Raw genomic sequence first — 5,939 nt, forward strand, 5'->3', positions numbered from 1 at the left:
TGTATTTGCTTTCAATAAATCTGACAGAGATTGACCACCATCCTTGTTAACATTTTGATAGACATCCTCTTTTAATGGCACCTAATTACAAAACAGCCAGAGCAATGTCGTACTAAGATCAAAAATTCAGTCTAGAAATAGTAATAACTGCCAGATTTAACTCATACATTTCTTTTATAGAGATCAGAAATAGCCCTTCTCTTTTCTGACATGCATATTAGAAAAGCTGCTCAAAAAAGACCTGAACATTTTCTGAGGAATTCTAGAATCCATCTGATTGGTTTTTCTGAATTATTCCTAAAGCATCTACTTCCCTTATGTCAGTGTGAAGAGCTCCCCTGCCTGTCTCCAAAGGAAATCATATGCTTCCTGTTACTGGGTGATGCAGATCTGTGTGGTCTGTAAGTGAGCAATTCCTGCGCAGGCAAAAATAAGCTCAGGTGATATATTACCTGTAATGTAAGATATTGCCTTCATTGTATATTCTGGAGATCAACCTATTTTATTTCATTTCCTCAAAATCCTTTTTCTCATTTTGTTTCAAAGTATGAAGTTGTTGTTGGAGCATACCCTCATTTCTCACTGTGGTTATTCTCACTGTTACTTGGATTGGTGCACAAAGATCAAAGTGATGAAAATGCCTTTAGAATTTAACTTTTTCCTAGAAAATTCTCAGTTTTATCAATACTGAGGATGCAGACATAGACAAAATTCCAAACTAGTAAACCAGATAATACATGTTGCATAATTAATTTATTTTGGCAAGTATCCAACAAAGCAGTGTTAAGAGAAAGTTAAATACATTTCAGCATTGTACAAAAGGTTTTTTAAAAAAACAGCTTTTAAAATGCACTTCAGTAGCACATGTTTAAAATCCCTTATGCACCAGTTCACAGGGGAAAAAGATCACTTCAGTAACTGACAAGTGTTTCTGCAAGGGGAATTTTAATTCAGATGTTTCAATTTCTTTATTCAAATGCTACAGTCATGTCTACCATGGCTCACATTGACCAAGCGATTCAGGAGTCATGCAGGTGAATACAGAAGTAATAAAATATGAGTTTAAAAATGCAAAAAAATATAGAAACAAACACAGTCATTTTTGACTAAACAATCTATTATGAAATTTATTAAAAAAAAAAAAAAAAAGACTTCCATATCCTCTACTGTTAAGGGGCTGTTTTTACATTAGTCTGAAATTCATCTGTGCCATCAAGTTCTACTGAACTCGCTTATCTTTTCATCTTAGTTAAACTCCCCCATCACATGAACAGACATTTTTATGCAAGTTTAAATCTTGTTTCATCAGGACAGATTCAGATTGGTAACTGAACCATGATTAATCATGCATCTAATTACATTGCATAACCTAGGGCATAGATGAAGCACCAGTGTTTTGGGGACTTTGTTCTCATCCCTCGTAAGTTACTTTTCTGTCTCCTTCCTGAGATCTATTTTCCACAGTCTCAGGTTCAGAAAAAAAATTTCTTTAATATTTTGTGGTGGGTTGACCTTGGCTAGTTGCCAGGCACCCACCAAGCTACTCTATCACTTTTCCTCCTTAACAAGACAGAGAGACAATGAAGAACACATGGACAGAAATACGGAAGATCACTTATTTTAAAGTGATTGTAAATTGTAAAAAAATTGGGGAAAACAGACTGGACTCAGGAAAATAAATTGAATTTATTGCCAAGCAGAACAAAATAAGAAATAAAAAAAAAAAATTAAAATATTCCCCCCACTTTTCCTTTCTTCCCAGGCTTAGCTTCAATCCCAACTCTTTTAACTCCTGCACCTCAAGTGGTGCAGTGGGATGGGGAAAAGAGTCAGTTCATAACACTCCTTCTATGCTGTTCCTTCCTCCTCACATTCTTCCCTTGCTCCATCATAAGGGCTTACCCATTGGAGAAAGTCATTCATGAACTTCTCCAACATTGGTCCTTCCCACAGGCTGACTGGTCCAGTGGGGTCCTGCTATGGAGTGCTGTCCTCGGTCACAGGTCTGACAGCAAACTTGCTCCTGTGTGGTGTCCTCCCCATGGGCTGCAGTTCCTGTCAGGAGGTCAAGCATAGGCCTTTCATGACTCACAGCTGCTTTAAAGGGCTATTCACCTGCATTGATGTGGGGCTGTCTAAAGGCAGCAGGTGGCTATTTGCTCCACAGTGGATACCCATTGGATGCAAGGAAAAACCTGTCACTATACTCTCTCTGCAGGCTGTAGGAGAATCTCTGGTTGTATGCCTGGACTACCTCTTTCTACAATGACCTTGGGGCCTACAGAGTTGTTTCTCTTACATATTCTCACTCCTCTATTCCAGCTTCTGATGGGATTTTTCTCTTTCTTAAATATGCTACCACAGAGGTGCTCCCACTGTTTCTGATGGGCTCAGCTTTACTTAGTGGTGAGTTATCAGTTTCTCACGGTCGGCATTGAAGGCGCTTGAGATGGTGTTTCTTGTTCGGACTCAGGTGTTTGCAGCGGCTACCTGCCACGACCTCAAGCAGACGAGAGGTGCCAGCCAGCACTACCCGTGTGAGGCCGGGTGGCTGCCACGTGAGTGGGCACTCCAGGGGAATGGCGTCTGCCACCCTAGTGGTGCTGAGTGCTGCGGTGTGGGTGACACAGCTTTGGTAGCTTCACACGCTGACAGGACACGAAGAGACGAGAGAAGGACACTTGTTTGTGAGCCCAAAGAGTCTTTATTCCCCCAGGCGGGGCAGGAACAAAGTGCTCTCGGGGTGGTTGCAGTGACAAATGTCAAAGAAACAAAGGCTGGCAGCAGATTAAATAGGCAGGGGGGCGGAGAGGGGTGGAAACTGTATCGCCCAATGGGGACACACGAGAGACAGGATTGACAACCCACAAGGAGTGAATAACCCTGACTGATTGGACCAAACAAGGAGAAAACAGGGAGAGGTGGGAAGATTGACAGGTACCAGGGGATCCAAGTGGCAGGAACTGTCAGGGTAAACAACTTGGAACAAACCACTGTGAGGGGAAGAATGGGGGAGTACAAGGAACAAACCTAACTAAGATTAATATAACAGCTGACTAAATAAACCTAAACCACAACAGGTGTTTATTATTTCTTATTTATGTTGCAGTCTCACTACTGTGAGTTTGGCAGCTTTTTCATTAGCAAGGCACAAAATGGCTAACTAACTCTTATTACAAGGTCTTTTAAAACTAAACTATCCAATTAAGAATTGACCTAGATTACTTTCCCTTTTAACCCAATAACTGATCCCCCGAAGTCTGCAACGCGGACTTTTCTATCCAATCACAAAACATCACCCAAACCCATGAAGAAGAAGGAAGAAGAAGGTGAAGAAGAACAACCTGCTTCCACCCTAAAACCTCCATCTTGCTTCATATTTATTTCTATATTCTAAAATCCAAAACTTTAAGTGTTCTATCCTGTGATATTACAGACTTCTAACCAACTACACATCTGTAATCCCCGTGCTATTAATCAATTTTAAAAGCCTGTTCCACGACCTCAGGTCAAATGCAGTTCTCTTGTGGGCCTGTGCCTATAAGCACAGAAAGTTTAAAATTCTCAGCATCCAAGATTCCAAGAGTGGGTCTGTCTTGGAGCCAGCTGGATCCCTCTCTGACATAAGGGCAGCTCCTGATGTCTCCTCGCAAAGGCTGCTCACACAGCTGCCAGCTACCAAAACTTCGTCACACAGATCTAATTTGTTTTTTCAGTTTGTTTCACCTTACAGTAAGGCTGTAGAATGAAAAAAAAAAAAACCCAAAAAAAAAACCACAAACAAAAAACCCACATAAAACTTTAGAAATATCTAAAATGCACATATTCATTGATGGCAATACCAGACAGTGCTATTTTTTTCATGCAGCCTGACTACTAGTAAAAATGGTCATTTAATTTCATCCTTTGCTGTGAAAACTCACACCTAGATACTGCTTAAAACTGATCTGTTTGCAACTCAAACTTTTCAGCTTTTTCATTAGTCACTGTACTTAACTATACTGAACTATTCACTGTGACTTATGACAGCAACCAAAGTTCTCAAATTCCTCTGCAAACATGAGGAACACTTCCCATCTTGAGGGATCTAAAGCTCTGCTGTAGCTTCCATACTGTAGATGAGATTCATCTCACTTAACTTCAGCTGACTAGTCTAGTCCTGGACAGAGACAGGAGGCAGGAGTCTATCTGTCTGAGATGCCATGGGCTTTAGATACCTCTCCTTATCTTATGAAATAGTCTAGGAGAAAAAAAATTACTGAGATTAAATCCATACTGTGGATGGGGAAGAGCTTTCCTCAGTGGTAAGTGAACACTAGCAAATCAGTGGTCCTTAATTTAAATCTTTCAAAAAATAGAATATTACAAATGTATAGACTTTCATACATTATCATAACAGACTTCACATCAATGTCTAATGTTGTATGTCTAAAAAAATATTTTTAGCACATAGGTGTAAATTGCAAATATGAGTCTACTTACAGTTTAGGAGGGCCAGACAGTATTGTAGTAGATACATACAGCATACGGTCTGTGAAATACACAGGGACAGGACTGCCCAGAAACACCACTGGAGTTACTGTTGACTAAAAAAGAATGGGCTTTTTCAGTCAACATTTTTACACTGTAAAAGTTTAAACCAGTAGGACTGCCGGTCTGTAGGATGCTGGATGTCTATTATGTGTTTTTTAGACGTGCTAGAACCTAATGTCAGCATGGATCTACTGCGTGTTTGATCACTAAAACCCCTTAAGAGTATTAGACATAATTCCACAATTCATCTAATCTGTGCTGGAGTTTAATGTAAAGCCTGTTATGTTCAAAACATCCATCTTTTTGCAGTGCTTTGCACATTAGGATGACTAATTTTAAAGTTAGCACTTCTATCTAACATGCAATATAAGTAAGAAAGTTGAAATATGAAAGTGCACAGGTCATTTACAAAGTGTTTATACTAGAATATACTAACTGTACAAAAGACAGAAACCTACTTTCTGACACTTTACCCTTATTACGTCCACAGACACTACAATTATTTCTTTGGTATTCTGCTTTTACCATTTAGGTTAAAGACTAAAATCAACAAAACTATTTAGACAGCTAAATGAGCAGAAGTTATGTGCTAAAGGGGTACTCATATTTAAATATCTTGCAGATGAGACTATGCCTACAAATACAACAGAAAACAATTTCCCTGGTCCCCTGAAGCTTAGAGTTGCTTTCAAAAAATGCAATTTTTGTTCCCCTTTCAGATAATCTATCTGCCTGCTGAGAGGGGTATTAACTATCTCAAGACAGTCCCATTCTCCTTAGCCCTCATTATCATTTCCCATTTTCTTATCTGTAGAATTTAACCAGCTAAAACCACTCTCAGAACAAAATACTATGGAGGCAAACTGCATGTAATGATTTTAATGGTCGCTCCCCGTGCTTGCCACTTTGCAGTGAAAGCCATCATGGTAGATGCTCCTGAAGCTGCTGATGAGGTGTTTCTGCAGGGCTCGAACTCTTTCAGTATAGAATCAGTCTCACACAGGACTCTCACAAGTTATTTATGAAAACAGTAGACAGTTCAAATATAGAGCATTCTCTTCAAGAAAACAACAGAAAACAGAGTACTTTTTAGCTGAGGTACCATCAGTACCCCATGAGAGGCTGTAATATTGGGTTAGTCATCCAGACTAAGAGTATGGAAAGGTGTTCTTGAAAGTTCCAGCAAAAAAAGGGAAAGTGATCAGTGCACCATTGCTTGTGTCCATTTTTAATGGTTTTCCCAGGATCTTTCTTTTTTTTCATTTACATTAAAAAATTAAATGAACTTATTTTTATGCAGCTAATCTTCAGTTAAAAAAAATGTGATCAGGACAATTTTGAAAATATTTTGTTTGAAAGTAAGTTAACACTGGAATTCCTCGGTCTATTTAAACTTGTCATCTTCA

The sequence above is a fragment of the Anomalospiza imberbis genome, chromosome 3 (genome assembly GCF_031753505.1).
Source record: "Anomalospiza imberbis isolate Cuckoo-Finch-1a 21T00152 chromosome 3, ASM3175350v1, whole genome shotgun sequence".
NCBI lineage: Eukaryota > Metazoa > Chordata > Aves > Passeriformes > Viduidae > Anomalospiza > Anomalospiza imberbis.